Below are 24,643 nucleotides of genomic sequence, written 5' to 3'. Positions count from 1 at the left end.
CAACTCCTCAACCCTCTCCTCAACCTAAGGAAAAAAGAATACTTTTGCTTTAAAGAACTCTCTCCCCCGAGGGGTACCCTTTGTTTGCAGCATCATCACAGAGTTCCTTCCTGTTCCGTTGCAGAACTTGGCATGCTACAACCTGTGTGATGCACGGAAGCACTCCGTGGGACAAGGAGTAGGGTAGTAAGATGGGCAGGGCTGGACTGGTCATAACGGGCACCGGGCAATCCCCTGGTGCGCCGCACGGGTGGGGGCCGGTTTTGGGCCCCTGGGGGCCGTTTTTGTTACATGCCCGTTTTTGCAGCAAATCGGCTCTGTACCAAAATCGGCAGGAAAACCGGCCCCGGAAAAGAGCTCGGCGGCACCTCCAGTGGGGAGGGGTGGGCTGGCTAAGCACTTTGCCAGGGCCGGTTGTGGTTCCCAGTCCGGCCCTGAAGATGGGGTAAGGTTACTCTTCAAAATACCGAGTATGCTGAAGCTAGGAAAAGATGGGTCAAACCGCTCTGTCTAAACCTAGGCATGAGATCATGTAAAGAAGCGGAAAGGATTTAAAAAACTAACACTGCACAGGTCATTGTCTTTGGCATCAGAAGATTTTTGCTAGCAATAAGCTTTTTACAAGCCAAAGTAGGCCTAAAACTTTAGTGAACTCTCCGCACTGTATCAAAATCGATTTAATTAACATAGTTGTGGCGGTTTTCCCGCTGTGCGCGGCGGTTTTTAAAAAGCAGCGTTACATGACGAGCTCAGCTCGTCATGAGCGTACGAGCGTCGTAATTCATGACGAGCTGAGCTCGTCATGAGCGCGGAAGGGGTAATGAAATGTTACTGACATTTGCATTGCACCATGAATTAACAAATGTATAGATATCAATTGTTTTATACCTTAAAAATACTGGAACTTTTGTGATTGGTTGCGGATCCCAAGCCTTGATGCCTTTTTAATGTATTTATAATACTATTTATGTTTTAATATGAAGGTGTAAGGGTCATATACCCCCCCCATTCCCTGTTTCTCTTGTACAAATTGCTCGCCTGAACTTCTATTTGGACTTTTGTAATTATATAAAAAATGTAATGTTTTTAAGCGCTGCGAGGCCTCCGGGTAGTTATGCGCTATAGAAATGTAATTTTTCATTTCATTTCATTTCATGTATCTTTTATGGTTCTAATGTACCGAAATAAAGATTTTGAAATGAGCTGCAGCAGGTGAGACGTTTCTCCTGAATCTCCTTTACTCCAGAGGTCTGATTTGTACCCTTTGCCTCTGCCATCCTCCAGTGGTAGAACTCCTTTACTTGCCTTGGACCCCCTCCAGGGAGCGATATCTTTTCCCTGATGCTGCTGTGTGCGGGTTGTACCTGGTATCCATTGATTCTTCTGTACCAAAGAGGTTCATTGTGTGTATCTTGCATCTCCTGCACCCCAGAGATGTGATTCACACCATGTTTTCAACAATACTACGTACAAATAACACAATCCCATGGCCTCTCCAGCAGTCCAGCTGAGTCATGCATTTCATGGCTTTGCTCGTACACCAGACTGTGATATTGTTTACTTCTTCCTCTGTGGCCCCGTTATACCCGGCACCTATAACTTCTTCTGTGCTTAGGAGATGCAGCGCTTTCCAATAGCTGCTGTTGTACTCAAGAAGTGAGTGCACCCATTGCTCCTAATGTATTGCATCGATATATGTTTCCATTGCTTATTCTGTACTCCAGAAGAAACATCTGTAGCCATAATCTATAGACCTATTCGGTCTATCGTTTCATTGCTTCATCTACAGCGCCTTCATGACCAGCACCTCTGCTTATATTGAGATACGCTGATTGTCGCTGGTGGCTCCCAGCACAACCACAACCGGGACATCATTAGACTGCAGACTAAGAAGTGTAAAAAGAAAAAAACAAGACAGCAGGCCTTTCCACCGGTGCACCCAGGCTTTGGAACAACACTCCTGTATCCATCCTACCTATCGCAAAGATGCTGCGGTTTAGGAAAGTGTTGATGACGTACCTCCTTAATGACTGCTACATCACAGAGCATGAACTGCTCACTTCTGCTCCCAGAAACAAACCTGCCCTCTCATCTCTTGGGTGATTTATGCTCGCCATTGAATCTGTGCTGCACTCTGCTGCCTTTTGGCTAGGTTTGCGCTATACAAATACGTAGGCTCTTCGGTTTTAGGTTTAAACCTATAATAACTGATAAAACTCCACCTGAAGGGAAATAGCCCTCACCAGTGTAAACATATAAACACTGAAGAAACCCCAGCACAGCCACAAACTAAATGCCATTCATAGAAAGGCAAAGGAGAGTGAAAGAGTCATTTTTAATTCTTCCTGAATGGGCCAATACAATGTAACTTTTATATATGAGGTAGCAGTAAGAAAGACTCGGCTAACATTATTCTGCATGAGTTTTGTTGCTTAGGGAGGTCACTAAAATATTGTTTCTTCATCCTTTTTTCAGTTTTGTGGTCTTTGGTCGAAAGATACAGGGGTTAGACGCATGTTTTATGTGTTGTTTACTTATTTTATAAACTGTAAAAAATCATAAAATATCTAAATGAATTTTGATTTTTTTGGCTACATTTGGGTCTTTCACTGATAGGAAAAATGTAGGTTTCATGAGAATCTTTCCTAATATGTACCATCACATTTACTCACAGAGAATGGGTAAAAACCCTTGGTACATCAGCCCCCTTTTCTAGTGAGTCAGAATTGATAGTAGGTGAATTGCTAAACACCCCAGGCTTTAAACATTCAATGCAAGGTATAGTGACAGGTATATGTGAAAAGAGTGCAGTCACAAAGCATCTGGGATACTGGTGAAAACATGACACCAGACTTTTGGAAAACATGAAATGCAGTGTCACTTCGAATGCTGCTGCAAAAAGTTCTTACAAAGTTCAACAAAGATTGGAGTTATTGTTTGTACTTGCAGTAATGAGGCTACATATATGAAAAAGTTGTGTGATGACCTGTCAAAATCGATACCTGAGCTGAAGTGCTTCCCTGTAGGAGATCCTTGCCACTTGTTAGACGGCAATCTGAAAGCACCTTTACAATCTTCATAGTTAATGAAGAATGCTATTGACTTTTTAGTCCATTCTGGTGCACTGTTTTGTTATGCGTGGGAACTAAAACACAAATATTTCTCATTTTGTGCTTTATGTGGCATCAAAGAAAGAGTCATACTAAATGTGTCACTTAGCTGGTGGTTCTCAGTCCCAGAGCCCGTGAATGCTATATTATCCATGTGGCAACCATTTACAGAACTTTTGCTGAGTGATGATACAAACGGCAAGAAATGTGAGGATCTTTGGTTCACATATTGATGGTGATGTGAAAAAAAGTATACTCTACTGCATTCTTAGATGTTTACAGGAAAGCATGACTGCTGTAGCGGACATAATTAAAAAAACAGAGTCTGAAAACTCCCTGTCTGCCAAGTGTTCAGCATAATTTGTGTAGATTTGAAACATCTCCTTGAGAGTAGGCTGGGCGACACTGTTAGAGACTTTGGTACTGCAACATGTTCCATGTTAGAGTGCTTGCCACTTGGAAAGCAAAGAAATGTTGAGGAGCAATTCAGGAACTTTTATTTTACAATGTATAAGAAATAGGCCTTCACCAACCATGGCATGTGAAGTCAATGAAGCCTCACTCTGGTACTCTGCACTAGTTATAGATTCCTTCCGTAAAGCAAATTTTTCTCCAGACTTTCAAAAGTGTTGCCTCATTTTTGATACCTTCAATAACTCTGAGGGCATATGCGCCCAGTTCAATGCATATGTTGCAAAACCTGTTTCAGAGAATCACAATCTTCAGGTGCATCAGTATTGGCATGGAAAGGTATGCCAGTGGCCAGAGTTAGCAAATTGTGTACTGGCTATTTTGGCGTTGCCTGTCTCAAGTGTAAATGTTGAGAGGTCCTTTTCTCAGATAAAAGCTTATTTGCGAAGGAAAGAGCGAGCATGCATGACCAAAGACTTACTGAAGAAGTATTGTATGGTGTACTATGATAAGTTTGATTTGTAGAAATGCATTTGGACCTCATATACACTGTACGTACACTGTCTATATACCATGCACCATCAGTGCAGAAAGCAAGAAATAATAAAAATCAAAAAGTTCCATAAACACCGGAAAAACACTGTTTCTGTTGTTTTAATGACATGAAAATGTGTAACCACTGATAATCACTGTGTTTTTTAAGGTTTTGAAATCACTGGAAAACACTGGGGAAAAAACACCAGAATTGACCAAAATTAGAAACTGAAAACAGGAAAGCCTACAAATACTTCACCCATACACCCATACATCCATATGTTTCAGCTGCTTCTCCCTGGGGCATCGTTTTATTTCTATTGTTTCTCATGCGCCCCAGAGGTGTGATGTGAGCCTTTCTCTGATAATCTAACCCACCTTCAGAAGATGCCAGAGGCTGTCTATGTGCTAGCTTCAAAGCTCAGCATGGGCTCCTAGGGAAGGTTTATGGGACAATGTCGATCACTCCATAGTTCCTCCTTTTTGCAGACTTTGCTCGACAAGTCTACCCTGCCATAGAAAATCTACCCTCTGCCCCCAACTTCCTGTGCTCCTTTTCTTTCCCATTCAATGCACCCATACGTCCTCCTATTAGGGTGACCAGATTCTCAAGTAGGACTACAGTTTGCAGTAACCATCGACATAAAAGTAGGACTATTTGACAGCTGTCCTAGACATAAAAAAGGACTGCAATGACAGTTCCCTCCACAGACCGAGATGAAGCATTACAGACAACAAATCCGAGGTCTTTTATTGGCACCCCTCTCCTTTACGCAGCAGCATTAGTACTTTTTATTACATTTACACTTTTAAGGACTATAGCATATATTTGCCAAAAAAGAGAGCATGCACGCGCATGCTCAACCAGGACAATAAAAAACAGGGACATTTCTGTGTTTAACCTGGACACTGTTTGAAAACAGGGACATTTGAGTCACTTGGAGAAAAGTGACGGGACACGGGGACACTTCTCCAAAAATGGGGACCGTCCTGGGAAAACAGGGATGTCTGGTCACCCTACCTCCTACACACGGACGTTTTCCAGATAATGTCTGGCCGCCATTTACGACCCTGCATTGCAGTCCAGTTTACAAATTAATACCCTAATGCCAAAGACGGAATGTGAGAACTTCTCGACACATACTTAGAATCACGCCAGACGTAATGCCCCCCCCTCTCTTCTCTCTTCTTTCTCTCTTTGCATTACAATGTACTGTATGTAACTTCTGATGTGAAACTTATTTTTTAATAAAAACATTTGAGATAAAAGAAAAAATACCCTACCCGCTCTAATGGAAAAAAAAGTCACACAGATGCCTGAGCGCCCGAACCACTGGTGCATGGCCACGAGGGGCGCATTAAATGACATGGTCAGTCCTCCTGATATTCTATGGAAAAAGGTGGCACATCCACATTCATGGGGGTGGGCCATTTCAGGGTTCATTCCACGTGTCCGTCTCAACCACAGCCTTAGGGTCTTTGCGTGATTGAGGCAAGTCGGTCCTTTCTATACTCAACACCGCCCTCCCCTGAAGTAGGCTGCTCCGGCACCCTTGAGCGAGCTTCCGGCTTGTGTAGTCGCACCTGGACGTGGTCCCCACGGCTCGACACCTGCGCGCCTCAAAGCGTGAAGTACAGAAGCCCGCACCTGCTTGCAACAATATAGGTGGTTAGGAGCGGAGGCCCATTTTGGAAGAGGCCATCCACTGATTTTCTTTGCGAACAGGGGGGACTCCTCCGTGCACCCTGTGTAAGGCCACATTAATCTATTGACAGGGGGCTTCCTTCTTGACACCTATAGTTTTAAACATGAGGACTATCCCCAAAAACCAGTCTGTTCGATGCCTTCCTTTTTTTTCCTATGGGGAGATAGGATCATCCCATGTTTTACATTTTTTAATGCACGCTTGGCCGTGCACAATTTTTCTCGGCGCAGAGCGGCCCTTTCCACATCTACTCACACTTCGTTATTCCCCTTTGCATTGTCCACTGTCCGATCTCCTATGTGAGGGGGGAGGGCGGCAGTGTAAAGGGATGTGTCGAAGTGCAGGACAAAGCAGAGAGGTGTGCCAGGCCATGCATTCCTTTCTCACCGGCTGTTCTACAGTTCTGTTCCTTGGCCATTGCACACCCATGTTTCCCTTGACCGTTTGCCTAGTTGGAGCCCGCCACATCACAACGGTTGCCTCATGTCAGTTTAGCATCCTTGCTGTGTTCTACTTCCATATGCTCTATTGGCCGATTGGTTCCCCCTACTCCCTCAAACAACTCAACACTGATTATACCCCCAGTGAATATCAAATGCCCCCTATTCCCTCCACCAACCTTAGCTTTCAAAAGTCTCTACACCCATCCAGGCTGCAGGAACTGTTTCTTTTCAGGGGGAGTGGGGCATAACTTTAAGTTCATCCATCCTCGACCCTTTTTTGACAATATCAAAGGGCAGGGGCATAGTCATTAAAGGGCAAGTGATAAATCCAGTGGGGGGGGTCAAGTGCCCCCCATTACCCCCCCACTGATGACACCCATGGTTTAGCACACACTTACGTCTTGCTTTTCAGGAGGAAGTGGTGATGCTTCAATGGGTTGCAGGTCACCAGTCACCACACATACCTTTGTAATCTCTGTCACTGGCAGAAAGAGCCACTGGAGGTATGCAGCAGGAGAGGGCGAATCATGGGGCAGGGTTAACTAAATTATGCGGCAAGTAAAAGCAAATCATGCAACATAATGTGGCACATTTCATTACAGTGTTACTTCAGTATTTTGTCCTTTTTACAGCAGTTAACACTGTTGGACATTGGTTGCACCTCATTAGAACCAGTTTAACACCCAAATATAGCAACAAGCAACAGAAAGGTGCCCAATCAACCTTTGGAAAGCACCTTCCACTGTGTGGCGACAAGTGCCGGTGCATTTTTAGTAAGTTTGAGGTAGAAACAACATTTTGTTTTTGATTAAAGCTGCGGATTATGCAGCAGATGATGTATTATGTGGCCAATACAGCAAATTTATATGCAAAAATAGCCGGGCTGCACAATGGCATCATTCTAGAGGTCCTCCTGATAGGTTAATCTATGTTCTCTATGCTGCCGGGAACAATTATTTAGTCACCTGTGCATCGAAAGCTTAGATATTGGCTGCCGGGCACTGATCATTCTCGCTGTATTCTAAGGTACCTAGGGGCATATTACCAACAAGTAGCGATAATTATCGCTAAATAGGCTTAGCGACGATTTTTTTATCGCTGCCTTTCGCTGGATATGTTAGCGGAGAAAACATGCTATTAGCAACCTTTTTCTCCATTGTGCTAAAATATCCAGCAATAGCGGCGAAATGCGTGAATATCGCTGAGAATACAGCGATATTCACGCATTAGCGACGAAATGCTCTTAGCCATGTTATCCACCTCCCATTGGATAACATGGCTAAGAACTGGTCTGAGCATGCGTTGGTTTTTGGCGATAGCGGGAATATTTCTATAGCTACGCCTGCCTTGCTAATAAACGACAGCGACGTTAGCGACTGCTTTCAGTCGCTAACAGGTTGGGTACGCCCACTTTGCATGTCATTAGCGATAAATATCGCTGACATGCAAAGCGGGCCCCAAACTGCTCGCTATTGCCTAAAAGCTGTCGCTAACATTAGTTAGCGACAGCTTGCTAATAGAGCGATAGAATTATCGCCGCTTAGCGGCCGAAAACGTCCGCTAAACCGGTGATAATTGTCTATCGCCACCCTTGGTAATATGCCCCCAAGTCCTTTCACAAGCAGGTATGTGCCGGGAATCCATACAGTCCGCAGCTTCTGATCTTCCTTGGGACTAAAACTGCAGAAAGCATGAAACACTCCTTCATACAAAAGGCAGCAACCACACAAGGATGATATACCTGGAATTGCATGCTCTAGCAACTCCGTGGAGGTGACTTAGAAGATAGGTCCTGCCTTTTTTGTCTTTGTCCTCAGCGTCCAATAGGACGCGGGAGGATGGAAGCCTCCGCACTGCATGTCGGTCCCAGTAGCTGTAGTCTTTCTGGGGAAAATGGAGAACTGCTGGGATTGAGAACCACTGCAACACATCTGAAAGCACAGCCAAAAATCACATTCAATTCTTCATTAGGCAAAGGTCCACTAATCTCTGGTAGCATTCAGGGTGATTTGTAGTGAAATCAGTTGGTTGTAGGTTGTGCTCTGATGTCAGAATTGTGGTGTGAACCTAAATCACAGCACATTCTACAAATGAATTATCACTATACCAGTGATGTCATGAGATTCCATGAGCTTCATTGTATTGTTTTAGATGCCTCAAGTGTTTTTTATTTATGTTTTGTTCGGGTCTAATGAGGGTTGAAGAGGGCAATAAGTATTTAAACCTATGTAGCTCAACACATTTTTATGTGGCATCCAGCAAAGAGTTTTAACCTCATGGTGGTTATTAAAAACTATTTGGAATATAACTAGCTTTTCAACAACGGTAGAATAAAGTATATGTATCGGCTTTTATTCCGGAGGTACCACTGTGCACTCTGAATGAGAGCAAACAACAAATGGGGGACACAACATTATTTAAAAATATGATCTCTAGAAGATGCAAGATCTTTTCCAGTGGACATCCGTATGACGCCGTGCTCTGACTAAATGATCACATATCTTCTGAGGGATATCTACATCATTCTGTGTTTTCACACTTCTTGTGATGGAAAGTCCTTTACAGACATGAGCACAGAAAACCATAAGTGCATAAGTAAGTCCAGGCAAGGTAAGGTACCCGCACATGGATCCCTATTGCTCACAAGTAGCTGTGTAGATCTCTAGTGCCCTGCAGTAATTTCATGCATGTCTTTTGTCCTGTAATGTTGGACTGCTCTGCAGGGACTACAAGCAGCATAAATGGCAAGTTTCAGTTTGCTTATGCTTGGCATTTCCAGGTTTGTAGCAGTGGCGGCCGGTACTTTTACAAGGGACAGGGCAGTGGGCCACATGCACACCCACTCACACCCATGGATTCACAGGCGACCATACACACCCATTCAAAACACTCACTCATAAATACACATGCATTCATATATACACGCACGGACCCACCAAACATAAACAAACATTGGCAAATGCAATCGGTTTCGCCCATGTGATTAATAAGTTATGTTTGTGTAAGTTTTAGCTTGGTGAGCAGTTGTGCAATATAAGTCAAAGAAGCTCTGTAAAAGTGTTATGACTTGTTTTTTGAGAAAGGCAATATCTTGTAAAGCAGTAACTGGTGGTGGCCCTCCTGTACCTTTGGGTAATGTTGGCCCTATATAAAACGAACCCTAAAATAAAGTTGGGAAAAGCAAAGCAGGTTTAAATGCAGAGGTGAATAGTTACCTGTGTGCTTGTATGAAGTAACTGGTGGTTATATAAAATGCTCTTTTACCTTCGGATGATGTTGACACTATACAAAAGCGCCCCAAAAATTAATTGAAAAAAAACATTTTACATAGCAGCGCTGTGACATGTTTTTTTATTTAATTAATTTTAACTTTTGATTATTCAAATCAGCAAAGAGACAGTGCAAAATATGATGGGGGCTTTTAAACCACACAGACGCTTCCAGTACGAGTCACCTTATCCGAGACAGCCCACCTCCAAGGAGATGAGCTCCCTTCACTGTAAAGGAGGCAGAACTTGTGTGAGAAAAGCAAAAACATGATCATATTATCCACCATTTTTTAAAGTGCTATAAACCAGCACACTGCCAGGAGATTGTCTTAAACGTGTACATTAAAAAAATAAAAAAACACGGAAGAGTTAGCATCTCACCTAATGTTGCATCAATATCGGGAGTGAAAAATGTGGCCAATTAACCGACCAGCGCCCCAAAGTAGCCTAGGAACAGGTAGCACTAAATAAAAGTACCAAAGAAATTTATTTATTTATTTATTTCCAGGTTTGTATGGCGCTATGAATCGATTCCCGAAGGAATATCTCCGCGCCTTTGGCACAACCAAAGAACAGAAAAGACTCGTCAACATTTTAATAAACTAGGCAGGAGATCAGTCAGTTAGGGATTTGAAGAGGAATGTTTTCAGCTTTTTCCTAAAAGGGAAATGTTCCCTACATACTCTGATTTCCTTAGGGAGTAGGTTCCACAGCTTTGGACCTGCTACCGATAGGGCTCTTTCCCCCTTTCTTGCCTTCATGGCCCTAGGAACACATAATAGTTCCTGATCTCCCGATCTCAGGAATCTGGACGGCACATAGGGGATAAATTTCTCAGTGAGGTAACCGGGACCAGTTCCAGTTAGGCATTTGTGGATGACGCAGCAGATCTTAAACATCACCCTCTGCCTAACTGGAAGCCAGTGCAGTTTGGCCAACAGTGGTTTTGAGGGAGTGCGGGGCGGGACATTCAGTACCAGTCGTGCAGCCGTATTTTGCACAACCTGCAATCTAGCAAAGATGCCCTCATTGGCAGCTAGCATTAACCCGTTGCAGTAGTCCAGCCTGCTTAAAACTAAGGACTGGACCAACGTTCTCCTGGTGGTATCTGGTAGCAGGGGGAATACTCTCCTGAGAAGCCCTATGACATGGAAGCATGCGCCCACCACTTGATTAGTTTGTTGTGTATAGGTGAGCTCATGGTCCAGTTTGACTCCCAGGTCTTTTACCACGGTTTTGGGCACAGGGACCGGGCCAAGGTCTTGAGGCCACCAGTCCGGGGTCCACAACCGTTTTGCCTCTCCGAAAAGCATAACCTCCGTTTTGGAGACGTTGCACTGCAAATAGTTGGCTGCCATCCAGCGAGACACCTCCTTCATCCCTTGGGCGAAGGAGGCCCGCACCTCAGGAGTCATAGTTTTAAAAGGGAAGAGGAGTTGGGTATCATCCGCGTATGAAACCGGAATGAACCCGTGGGATCTCATGATGTTCGCTAGGGGGGCCACATAGATGTTAAATAACGTGGGGCTCAAACAAGAGCCCTGTGGCACCCCCTTTGAGATCACCACCTCCTCTGATTGATATGGTCCCAGGATGACTCTCTGGGTGCGTTCGCTGAAAAAACTCCTGAGCCAGGCCAGGGCCTTGCCTTCCAGACCGATGTCAACTAGTCTGGAGGTCATGATGTCATGTGACACAGTGTCAAACGCCGCTGACAAGTCCAGAAGCACCAGAACAGCGGAATAACCCCTGTCCTGTAGCCTCTGGAGATTGTCAGCGACAGACAGCAAGGCAGTCTCAGTACTGTGTCTGGGTCTAAAGCCCGACTGGGAAGGGTCCAGTACACCCGCGTGTTCAATGAATTTCGACAAATGCTGATTCACGTGCCACGTGATGTGTTTATGATTTAGGAGCTCAGAATTATACTGTGCAGAATACCGGGCAGTGGAAGTGTGTTTTTCAATAAAACAACCAAAACAGTGTTTTTTGTGTTTTTATGCTTTACATTTAAGTTTGTTGGGGGTTACCTCTGCACCCTTCCTTAAGCAAAACAGCAGACTAGCAGACAAAATAAAGCCAGACAATAAAACAAAAGTACTACAACCCGACACGTGAAGAGAAAGAGGCAGCTTAAAATGTCAGTTGTTTACACTTCGACAAGCAGAAGCGTCGATCCCCGCCAGGATCAACTGCCAGGGAAGTCTCTGTCCCATCACACGGAAACAAACAATGCGAATTCCCTTAACCTCCCTCCTCCCCCTTTGTTTATAACACAAGCGGGTCTTCGCAACACTTTCTTTAGTGCTCCCTGAGACTAACATGAGATCACAGGTTTGAACATTCATACTAATTACTTAATTACTCCTAAAGATACATGCAGCCGAGAACTTAATTTGATATAAAGTGGATATATGAACCATTACTAGGTTGGAGATGGCGGATGCTCATAATATATATTATTTTGTTATAGTTACACACATTACAATGTAAGCTAATATATTACACCACTTCAGGTCGATATAAGAAATGGGCTTAGCAACATTATCCTGACACCCTGACTGCCTCTGCTCTCGCTACAGTAGTCATGTTCCAGGAGCAGCACCATGTCCTACCTCTTACTGTGTAATGTGCGAGCAGTGTTAACAGCCATGCCTGGGGGACAAGCATGCTGCTGTGGAGTGCTTGAGGGGAATGGCAAACCCTGTGCACTGGAAGTGGTCTCTATGTTTTATTGTGCAACGCCAGCTCGGACCCAAAGGCACCGCCTGAGCTAGACTGTCTCAAGTGAAAGGCATCAGGAGGGCTGGTAAAATGTCCCGAGGGAAGAATGCACTACATCAGACTGCTTACCTAAACTCTGTCAAAAAGAGTTTTACAATGGAGGCTAATAAAGCGAATGGGCAAAGGGAGCTTTAACATAATCTTCATAGAAGATAATGATACATCAGTGCCCACGCGGAATAAACATGAGGCAGTCACAGAGCAGAGTGGGAGGAGGGTGGGAGTGCAGATGACATGCTCGTTCGTAATTAAAATAACAAAGAAGTTCGAAGTGGATGAAAGGAGTACTTCAGCCTCGGGACACTGATAAGAAGCACACACCAAGAATGAGAGTAAATGGTATGCTACAACTAATAGAAGCAGGGGAAAAGTAAATGGCAAGCACACAAACAATTGAAACGCAAGGGTGGGATGTAAGACCCTTTCGAGATTTCTATTAAATACAATAGATTCCACAAGCACAGCGCAATCGCTGCTCAGACGAAACCTAAAAACACATAAAACTTACCTTCACTGTAGATAGGCAAGCCTCGGCGGTCCCAGGAGGGTTAGGACTGCTGCCTTCCCTCATTGGCTAACCCAAGGTCAGCCAATGAAGGAAGGCAGCAGTCCCTCACTCATTAGAGTGGGATGGGGTCAGTGAGATTGCTGACCACACCCTACGGTGTGATAAGATGTCACTGATTGGCACAGCCTCAGGCACTTCAGGGCTTACAAATGATGAGTCCAGGTCTGAGGTAATCAGTGATGCCTCCCCTCATCATAAGGGGGAGGGCCTTGAGGCACTTTTGCCAGGCTGTGGAGTTCACACCCACAGGGCTGTGAAATTCTCAGTCGGGCAAAGTTCAGCTCAGGCAGCTAGAATCCTGCACATTAAGGACATGACTTGTTCCTATCTGCCTGACCTGAACAAGAAGAGTGTCTGTCTGGCTGACCTTTGTTCAGCCTGACAGACACTCTTCTTGCTGGGAAGAAGGGGGGGGGGGGTGTGGCCCCTCAGCCCATACCGACGGGCCGCAGCTGGTTTTTAGTAAGCTTATTTGTGACATTTCAGTGACTTATGCGTGATACTTGAGTGTCACCCTGTCATGAGTTGAATAGAGCAGTGATGCCTGTAACATGAGTTCACTTCAGAAATGCAACTCTCTTATGAAACCTAATAGTAAATGGAGGCGGGAAAGCCAAGTCTGGATCGAGCCAAATGATTTGTTCTGGCTTAGACCGTGTCTCAAGGGAGCTGCTTTCAAAATAGAAGCAGCCCAAGCACCCTAGGCACTGCTCCATTCTGGCACCTGAACACAGAACCTGTCAAACAGCAGCACAGCTGAGAGGCTATAATAATTCTGATTTCCACTTGAACTAAATTCAGAACATCCAAATGAATGTCTTTTTGTGACCAGCGGCATTTCGCATGTGGTTCATGAAGCCCAGTAGCTGAAGAGCAGTCAGTGGGATCTAGAAGGCTGGTTTGTTTTGATAATCTACTAAACCAAGCATGACATGTGGCTCTATTTGTTAAGCCAGAGGAAGCCAGACACAGTAACTAAACTAATACATGACTGTCTTCCCTTTTGCTTAACCATATTTGGGTGCTAAATGGCTTCTGACCATTCCAAGTTAAAAAGACACAAACAAGCAAGCACATATCCTAGACACTCATGGCACAACCAAAAGAGCATTAATGTAGTGTCTAACTGCAGTGAATTATGGGTAATAGGGATGTATGACGTTTCAACCCATGCTTTTACAGCGCATGCCATTACGACGCAGGTTTTACAACGCAAGTCGTTACAACGACTTGCGTTGGGGGGCGCTGGATAGTGAATAGTTTAATTTACTATTCCAACTCCAGTCCCCGTGGATAGTAGGGAAGGTGTTGGATAGTAATTAAACTATTCCCTATCCTAGAGCGCCCCCCAGCGCAATGCGTTGTAATAACTTGCGTTGTAAAATTTGCCTCGTAATGGTAGTGCGTTGTAAAAGTTGCGTTGTAAAGGATGTTCCCCGGGTAATAGAGATTGTGACACTCGACTCTGGAAGGAAGGAAGATTTAATTCGCAATTTTGACAAATATACATTTTGTTTGTTTATTCTTTCACACAGGGCCTAGTTGGCAGTTTATAGATATGAGCAAGCAAGGACAAGGAGCCCCTGATTGTTGACTAAGTAGAAAACTACAGCAATAATCAGGGTTCAGTGGGCCCCTCAATCCTCTGGGTCCTGGTGCCACTGCACTTGTTGCATCATCAATAGCTAAGCTGTGGTTTGTACAGAGAACTGCTAAAGTTGATGATAGAAGCGCAAACAGTTATTTTTCCTTTTTCTATTTTGTCTGCAGTCGTCTGACATGTAAAATATTGAAGCAGAATTCATGTTTTAGAATAGTGGATTTGTTTGTGAGATTTTGTAAAAAGCTAAATGGGAAAAGAGTTCTAAGCTTCTATGAATCAGGTGTGTATGGGAACCCCACACCTAATTAACCAATTTTATTGAAGACTGCAAAGGTGGCTGAAACCCTCACAAGTGTTCTGGGTCAGTCAATGCTACTATCACCGACTTCTAATGCTGCTAGCAGCGTGTGAGGCGCTATGAGAGGCCTGCAGCATCACCGCGCTTTCAGATTTAATTTCCTTTACTTTTAATATGCAGCAGGGGCGGCCTTAGGCATGTGCAAGCTGTGCACCTGCACAGGGCCCCCAAACCCCAGGGGCCACCATGCCAATATATATCCTTAATATAATAATCCTCTGAGGATGGATACATATTTACGTGGCAGCTCCTGGCAGGGATTTGGCAGCCTCTGTTCCACTTCCAAACACCCCCCCTTCACTGGCCTCCGCGCTCGGCCCCGCCCAGACCCCCTCTTCCGGGGCCCCCTATCTACACTCCCTGCCCAGGGCCGCCATGAGCCTAAAGCCGCCCCTGTATGCAGCTGGGTAAGTTCTTCAGAGCCCAGGCAGTCCTGCACAGTGCCTTATTAATTGTGGTATTCAGTGGCAACCGGCACGGATTGGGAGTAAGGGGGTGTTAAAAAATAAAAAGCTTACCTCATTGCCACCTCTCTCCTCTGCGTCGGACTCGGGCTGGAATAGGAAGCACCCATGCTCCCCTAAGCCAATCACAATGCTGCAATGTAGCATTATGATTAGTCTGTACACCACACCACGGTTCTCAGACAGGGAATGGAGCCTGGGCATGTTCTCCACTCAGGCTCTAATGCAGCCTTGGTGGAGAACATGCAATAAAGCCGGCCAAACAGTCATGTGCACCTAGTGTGCCCAACACTCCTCCTATCAAGCAGTGAGGCAATGCTCCTCCGCCGTAGCAGAGGAGCCGCCACTGGTGGTATTCTCCTGAGAATGTAGAGCGGCTCTGCTGTTATGGTCTGGGATGCCTGTTGCTCTGTATCCACCAAGGTGGGACCACACGTCCCCTCACAAAACTAGCCAGACATGCTGTGCTACTCAGAGTGTGTATAGTCCATGCAATCTTCGGTAAGGACGGCACTCCATGAAATCCTGAGAGACCGATATAAGTGTGGAAAAGGCCGCTTTAATGAGACAGGTGCAACTTTAACTTGTACAAACCCTGGCATCGAGCCATACCCACTACGAACTCGGCCTCCCAATACATCGTAACAACTAACCATCCACCTCCCCTAAATAAACTTTTAAATGCCCATGCCACTCATACCTTTCCAATCTCTGCTCACTCAAACTGCACCCTCTAACAAGTTCAGTGTCTTCCTGAAACCTTTCAGATTTCCCCTACCCCCATGCATCTCTCAAACTGTGTCTTAAACCGACCAATCTCCTGTGAAATAACTTACAGTTGAAGCTATCCGCCTAACTCCACTTGCCCCTGGTCATCAGCGACAAAAAATCGCATTCACCGTTACCACATGAGCAAACCCACCAATAAGAAAAAAACCTGCCACATGATAGACAGCCAAAAGGAACAAAGAGGCCCCAAACGCCTGCACCAATCATGGGGCCATAAAGCCTCCTGAGCCCAGGGAGGGTGGGCAGGAAAAACGTCCTAACCCCTGACCAAAGCGCTATCTCTCCTCCGTCCTCACTAAGAGCCACATGTACGAAGCATCTTACTGGTCACAAATGGCATACGCAGGGGTGTAACACAGGCCCCCGCAGCCCACGCGGTGCGGGGGGCCCCTAGCTTCAAGGGGCCCCCTCGGCACTGAACTCTGGCCGGGAGAGCTCCTGATTGAGCCCAGAGGGGGCCCCCTAAGTACCGTGCAGGGAGGCCCCCTCACTTTTCGTTACGCCAGTGGGCATACAAAGCATCTTACTGGTCATAAACGGCCCATCGGGCCTTTTGCGACCGGTAAAAGGCATTTTGCCATGTACAAAAGGCAAAATTCGACTTGGTAACTTGTTACAGAATCACATTTTCCTTTTGCGATACAGTATTAGGAAGGATTGTGTTGAGGGCGTCCTTTCCTAATACAGAATAGCACTGGGATGTATGAATGTTTTGTGACCCCATTCCATAGTGGAGACAGTAACCCATCTGCAAATGGGTCCCCAAGAGACCCATTTCACTTTGTGAATGTGGGGCAAAACATTTTTTAAGAGCAGGCAGTAATCTCACTGCCTACTCTCAAAAAAATTAAAAGAAAACTTCATTTTTATTTTCATATACTGCTCATTTTCCTTTAAGGAAAATTGGCAGCATTACAAAACTAATAATATTGCTTTATTTAAAAAGCAATCGCGGACATGTTGGTCTGCTGACCCCACCATCCCTGTGATTGTAGCCATTCCCTATGGGTCGCAAATTGCAACCTGCTTCATAAATATTGAAGAGGCAGGTCCATTTGCGGCCCATTGGGAATCTCAAACAGTGTCTGAGACCCTGTTGTACTTAGGTGTATGTGAATTCCTAATGTAAAAATAAAGAATTTGCAATTAGGAAATCGCAATCTGACTTTTTTGTTCCTTTGACCCTAAAAGTCCTTAAACTTCTATGCTGTTCTAACAGCCCCCACCCCCTCGCTACCTCAACCAATCCCTGGCTGCAGGACCGTACCACCTGCCTGAAAAACCTGGGGTAGCAGGCTAACGTTGGCACCCGCAAGCCCCCATTCAGGTATCAGAAGAGAGACTCATAGACACATAAACAAACATCCACCTGAGCCACCATACTCTGAGACCTGTCACCTAGGCAACGACCCCAAGTAGCAGCCAGGTCTCAATATCAGACCCATACACTTGGGAACGAAAAGACCCAGGTTTCTATCAAGGCAAGCACTTTAAATGCTCAATTCAGCTTAGTTTCAGGTGCTTGCAGTGGTGTGGTACAAATTATGTAATCCTTTAGTGTGGCCCGTATTGCGTTGCACTTGGCAGAGGTGAAGCCATTCTGTTGTCTTGCAGGCGCTATATACATCCATATTGAACTACAGTGGACTGAGCAATGCGATTTTCATTGCCCTGCAGTTGCTATGTGCATTTGTGGTGTCCAGCAGTAGTGGTATACATTTATATTAAGATAATAACAGGAGGGGCTCCGACGTTTTTATTTTTTCTCCTATGAGCCAGGTATCTTGTAACCATCACTTTTCACCACCTCACCACTCACACTTATTTACTTCACACACATCAACACATAGTTCACCTTCAGTGCTCCTACGTAGACGTGAGTCGTAGCACGTCGCATCCCGTAGAGGGGTGAGAAGACCCCGATGATGAAGCATGACACCAAGGGGCCTGTTGGTGTGTGAGGGGTATTTAAAACAACACTGGGTGCTCCCCACCACTGTAGGGATCACCAGCACCACCAGAGTGGATTCCTTTTTGTTTAGATATACATTTATATTAACCTGCAGTGGCTCTGTATCCATTTACGGCCCTGCAGCATCCCAAACATTTATATTGCCCTGCAGTTGTGGTTTCCATCTGTATTACGCTGCAGTGGTGGTTTACATCTATATTGCCTGCATTTGTGGTTTCCATCTGTATTGCGCTGCAGTGGTGGATTCCATCTATATTGCCCTGCAGTTGTGGTTTCCATCTGTATTGCCCTGCAGTGGTGGTTGCCATCTGTATTGCTCTGCAGTGATGGTTTCCATCTGTATTGCTCTGCAGTGGTGGTTTTCCATCTGTATTGCCCTGAAGAGGTGGTTGCCATCTGTATTGCTCAGCAGTGGTGGCTTCCATCTGTATTGCTCAGCAGTGGTGGTTTCCGTCTGTATTGCTCAGCAGTGGTGCTTCTTGTCTGTATTGCCCTGCAGTGGTGGTTCCCGTCTGTATTGCTCAGCAGTGGTGGTTTCCATCTGTATTGCTCAGCAGTGGTGGTTTCCATTTGTATTGCTCAGCAGTGGTGGTTCCCATCTGTATTGCCCTGCAGTGGTGGTTTCCGTCTGTATTGCTCAGCAGTGGTGGTTCCCATCTGTATTGCCCTGCAGTGGTGGTTTCCATTTGTATTGCTCAGCAGTGGTGGTTCCCATCTGTATTGCCCCGCAGTGGTGGTTTCCATCTATATTGCTCAGCAGTGATGGTTCCCAACTGTATTGCCCTGCAGTGGTAGTTTCAATCTGTATTGCTCTGCAGTGGTGGTTTCCATCTGTATTGCCCCGCAGTGGTAGTTTCAATCTGTATTGCTCTGCAGTGGTGGTTTCCATCTGTATTGCCCTGCAGTGGTGGGTTCCGTCTGTATTGCTCACCAGTGGTGGTTTCCATCTGTATTGCTCAGCAGTGGTGGTTTCCATCTGTATTACGCTGCAGTGGTGGTTTCCATCTATATTGCCCTGCAGTGGTGGTTTCCTTCTGTATTGCTCAGCAGTGATGGTTTCCATCTGTATTGCTCAGCAATGGTGGTTTCCATCTGTATTGCTCAGCAGTGGTAGTTTCCGTCTGTATTGCTCAGCAGTGGTGGTTTCCATCTGTATTGCCCAGCAGTGGTGGTTCCCATCTGTATTGCCCTGCAGTGGTGGTTTCCGTCTGTATTGATCAGCAGTGGTGGTTTCCATCTGTATTACGCTGCAGTGGTGGTTTACATCTTTATTGCCCTGCAGTGGTGGTTTTCCATCTGTATGGCCCTGCAGTGGTGGTTTTCCATCTGTACTGCCCAGCAGTGGTGGCTTCCATCTGTATTGCTCTGCAGTGATGGTTTCCATCTGTATTGCTCTGCAGTGGTGGTTTTCCATCTGTATTGCCCTGAAGAGGTGGTTGCCATCTGTATTGCTCAGCAGTGGTGGCTTCCATCTGTATTGCTCAGCAGTGGTGGTTTCCGTCTGTATTGCTCAGCAGTGGTGCTTCTTGTCTGTATTGCCCTGCAGTGGTGGTTCCCGTCTGTATTGCTCAGCAGTGGTGGTTTCCATCTGTATTGCTCAGCAGTGGTGGTTTCCATTTGTATTGCTCAGCGGCCCTGCAGCATCCCAAACATTTATATTGCCCTGCAGTTGTGGTTTCCATCTGTATTACGCTGCAGTGGTGGTTTACATCTATATTGCCCTGCATTTGTGGTTTCCATCTGTATTGCGCTGCAGTGGTGGATTCCATCTATATTGCCCTGCAGTTGTGGTTTCCATCTGTATTGCCCTGCAGTGGTGGTTGCCATCTGTATTGCTCTGCAGTGATGGTTTCCATCTGTATTGCTCTGCAGTGGTGGTTTTCCATCTGTATTGCCCTGAAGAGGTGGTTGCCATCTGTATTGCTCAGCAGTGGTGGCTTCCATCTGTATTGCTCAGCAGTGGTGGTTTCCGTCTGTATTGCTCAGCAGTGGTGCTTCTTGTCTGTATTGCCCTGCAGTGGTGGTTCCCGTCTGTATTGCTCAGCAGTGGTGGTTTCCATCTGTATTGCTCAGCAGTGGTGGTTTCCATTTGTATTGCTCAGCAGTGGTAGTTTCCGTCTGTATTGCTCAGCAGTGGTGGTTCCCATCTGTATTGCCCTGCAGTGGTGGTTTCCGTCTGTATTGCTCAGCAGTGGTGGTTCCCATCTGTATTGCCCTGCAGTGGTGGTTTCCATTTGTATTGCTCAGCAGTGGTGGTTCCCATCTGTATTGCCCCGCAGTGGTGGTTTCCATCTATATTGCTCAGCAGTGATGGTTCCCAACTGTATTGCCCTGCAGTGGTAGTTTCAATCTGTATTGCTCTGCAGTGGTGGTTTCCATCTGTATTGCCCCGCAGTGGTAGTTTCAATCTGTATTGCTCTGCAGTGGTGGTTTCCATCTGTATTGCCCTGCAGTGGTGGGTTCCGTCTGTATTGCTCACCAGTGGTGGTTTCCATCTGTATTGCTCAGCAGTGGTGGTTTCCATCTGTATTACGCTGCAGTGGTGGTTTCCATCTATATTGCCCTGCAGTGGTGGTTTCCTTCTGTATTGCTCAGCAGTGATGGTTTCCATCTGTATTGCTCAGCAATGGTGGTTTCCATCTGTATTGCTCAGCAGTGGTAGTTTCCGTCTGTATTGCTCAGCAGTGGTGGTTTCCATCTGTATTGCCCAGCAGTGGTGGTTCCCATCTGTATTGCCCTGCAGTGGTGGTTTCCGTCTGTATTGCTCAGCAGTGGTGGTTTCCATCTGTATTACGCTGCAGTGGTGGTTTACATCTTTATTGCCCTGCAGTGGTGGTTTTCCATCTGTATGGCCCTGCAGTGGTGGTTTTCCATCTGTACTGCCCAGCAGTGGTGGCTTCCATCTGTATTGCTCAGCAGTGGTGGTTTCCGTCTGTATTGCTCAGCAGTGGCGGTTTCCATCTGTATTGCTCAGCAGTGGTGGTTTTTATCTGTATTGCTCAGCAGTGGTGGTCCCCATCTGTATTGCCCTGCAGTGGTGGTTTCCGTCCGTATTGCTCAGCAGTGATGGTTTCCATCTGTATTGCCCTGCAGTGCTGGTTTCCATCTGTATTGCTCAGCAGTGATGGTTCCCATCTGTATTGCCCTGCAGTGGTGGTTCCCATCTGTATTGCTCAGCAATGGTGGTTTCCATCTGTATTGCTCTGCAGTGGTGGTTTCCATCTGTATTGCTCAGCAGTGGCGGTTTCCATCTGTATTGCTCAGCAGTGGTGGTTTCCATCTGTATTACGCTGCAGTGGTGGTTTCCATCTGTATTGCCCTGCAGTGATGGTTTCCATCTGTATTGCTCAGCAATGGTGGTTCCCATCTGTATTGCCCTGCAGTGGTGGTTCCCATCTGTATTGCTCAGCAATGGTGGTTTCCATCTGTATTGCTCTGCAGTGGTGGTTTCCATCTGTATTGCTCAGCAGTGGCGGTTTCCATCTGTATTGCTCAGCAGTGGTGGTTTCCACCTGTATTACGCTGCAGTGGTGGTTTCCATCTGTATTGCCCTGCAGTGATGGTTTCCATCTGTATTGCTCAGCAATGGTGGTTTCCATCTGTATTGCTCTGCAGTGGTGGTTTCCATCTGTATTGCTCAGCAGTGGCAGTTTCCATCTGTATTGTGGAGTGGTGTGGCTCACTGGTTAGAGGCAGCAGACCCGGGAGCAGAAGTCGGCCCGGGACCAGGGTTCAATTCCCGACGCGGCAGGGTCGTGGACCAGGGTCAGCAGACTCGACAATTCTCGCCTCGGTGCCTACTCTAACCTGGGGTCCCACTCGGCAACTCTGGGCATTAGCTTGCCTAATCTCCACAACGGCCCCACCAACGCCGGGGATGCCTGGCTCCACCTTGGGGATTCCCAGTAGGGACCATCCCACAGGGAAAGCCAGGACGGGTTCCCCAGCGGTATACAGCGCCGGGACGCCCCTTTGCTGGGGCAGCTGTGCGCTTTACAAGTATACAACATTTAACATTTATTGCTCAGCAGTGGTGGTTTCCATCTGTATTGCTCAGCAGTGGTGGTTTCCGTCCGTATTGCTCAGCAGTGATGGTTTCCATCTGTATTGCCCTGCAGTGGTGGTTTCTGTCTGTATTGCCCTGCAGTGATGGTTTCCATCTGTATTGCTCAGCAATGGTGGTTTACATCTGTATTGCTCTGCAGTGGTGGTTTCCATCTGTATTGCTCAGCAGTGGTGGTTTCCATCTGTATTGCTCAGCAATGGTGGTTTACATCTGTATTGCTCTGCAGTGGTGGTTTCCATCTGTATTGCTCTGCAGTGGTGGTTTCCATCTGTATTGCTCAGCAGTGGCAGTTTCCATCTGTATTGCTCAGCAGTGGTGGTTCCCATCTGTATTGCTCAGCAGTGGTGGTTTCCGTCTGTATTGCTCAGCAGTGATGGTTTCCATCTGTATTGCCCTGCAGTGCTGGTTTCCGTCTGTATTGCTCAGCAGTAGTGGTTTTCCCTCTGTATTGCCCTGCAGTGGTGGTTCCCATCTGTATTGCTCTGCAGTGGTGCTTTCCATCTGTATTGCCTTGCAGTGGCTTGGTTGGCCTGCTGTGGCTATATTCACTGTAGTTACTCTTCAGTGGCTGTACTCTCTTCTGTTGTCCTGCAGTTTCTGTGTACTATTACACTGCTGTGCACTGGTTAGTAATGCCCTGCAGGGGGTTGTGCCTTTCTTCTGTCTGGAAGTGGGTGATTTTTTATTACAAATGTGTCTTCTGTGTATGTTTAGATGGGTCTTGTAGGGGATAATAAATGCCTGCAGCGGGTGTTGTCGTCCAGCGGCCCCTGTGCTGTCAGAGGCAGTGGTTTGCCCTGAAGTGCGAGTGTCACCGCTGAGCGCCACGTGTGACTCATTGATGAAATTAGGCAGGAATGTCACCGGGTGTTCCCGGAAGGGACTTGTAGTTCTTGTTGGATTCCGGCCAGAAGAGTGTGATTCCACCCACCACGAGTGAATGTGGCTGAACCTGCCATGCACTCACACCTCCTACAAACAAGCTTTGGAAAACGGAATGTGTGCCAATGGCTGCCGAGTTTGTGAGAATTTTTTGTAAACGTGCACAAAAGGACACTTTTTTTGTGTGTTCGTGCACATTGTGCAAAATAATACTGCTGTCTCTCACAGTGAAGTTAGCCGCAGGCTGAGAGTGGGCTGACCCTGGGGCTCATGCTGTCTGCTGTGGTGGGCATAACAGACTGTGAATGACACACCGACAGACCAATAGATGAAGAGAGCTGCCTGAAAGCTTCTACAAGGGAGTGAATTAAACGTACAATTATGCTAAAAACAAAAGACCCTGACTATTGACAAACCTGATGACCGTCAATACCTTTTGGGTACGAAAATAAGCTGTGCTGCAGTAAAATACGGGGAACAGCGTTTACAACGCAACTTTAACAACGCAGTACCTTTACGACGCAACCATTACAACGCAAGTCATTACAACGACTTGCGCTGGGGGGCGCTCTAGGATAGGGAATAGTTTTAATTTACTATCCAACACCTTCCCTACTATCCACGGGGACTGGAGTTGGAATAGTAAATTAAACTATTCACTATCCAGCGCCCCCCAACGCAAGTCGTTGTAACGACTTGCGTTGTAAAAGTTGCATCGTAAAGGCATGCGTTGTAACGACGTACATCTGTAAAATACACATAAGGGAGGACCCTTAGTGAGTGGGATAGGGGGTGGTGTGCTTTGTTTGACTTCCATTAGCTGCTGGTCTGTGGGATTTATCTGTGCACTGACTGGTGACTTTTTGTCTACAGAAATGTAGTCCTTCCCACAAGGCCCAATAAGGAAACAGAAGTAGTCCTGGCAACACTTTTATACCAATTCCATAATGCATTGAGGGACTATAGAGCATGCGCTCAATTATCTGGGTGCGGGTTGGTCTATTTCAGGAGAAAATCCTGAAATAGACCAGAGAGGCCCTCTTACTATAACATTTCTCAATAATGTTGCAGTTCTGAAGAGGGGGACTAATGGCCTATTCCAGTACTTCAAAGCCTGTCACAGTACCCAGAAACAGTATTTCCCAATGGCAGTGAGCCCTGCACATGTCTATATGACATCTGTGTGCTTGAGCACTTTGGGTGCACACACAAGCAAATGTTTTTGTTCCCCAGAGAAATCAGTTGAGCCATCTGTTACCTGTACCAGGAAGCGCTTGATTTGGTGAAGTAACTGGTTTGGAGAACCCAAATTACATACATATATTTCTTTTACTACAAAACCAAAGGTTACAGGGACATTATAGTTAGGTTCACATTTTACACTCCCAAAACCATGGAAATTCAGCAGTTATAGTTATAGTTATCTTAAGTAACTATAACTCATGCCTTAAGGTAACTTTAATTTGCACGCTCACCCAGGCCATCCACTACCATTTTTGTGGATGCCGCAGAGGGAACCCCAATGCCCCCACAGCCCCTGCCAGCCTCCCACCTCCAGCTGGAGCGGGCATTGCTCCGGTTCACATGGAGCAGCTAAAACGCTGCCCCCTGTGGGCGGGAGCAAGTTTTCAATCTGTTTCGCCACCCGCTTCACAGGTGAAAAGTCCATTCCCAGCGGGCGGGAGCT

At 46.2% G+C, this 24,643-nt stretch overlaps 1 protein-coding gene across 1 annotated transcript in view; it reads left to right on the top strand.

Moving 5' to 3' along the window:
* Window positions 1-24,643, top strand: part of HSD11B2 (hydroxysteroid 11-beta dehydrogenase 2) — a 388,376-nt gene that overhangs the window by 1,360 nt on the left and 362,373 nt on the right. The window lies entirely within an intron of this gene.

This window comes from Lissotriton helveticus, chromosome 12 (assembly GCF_964261635.1).
Source record: "Lissotriton helveticus chromosome 12, aLisHel1.1, whole genome shotgun sequence".
In the NCBI taxonomy this organism is placed as follows: Eukaryota; Metazoa; Chordata; class Amphibia; order Caudata; family Salamandridae; genus Lissotriton; species Lissotriton helveticus.
This window is presented reverse-complemented; position numbering and strand designations above follow the sequence as displayed.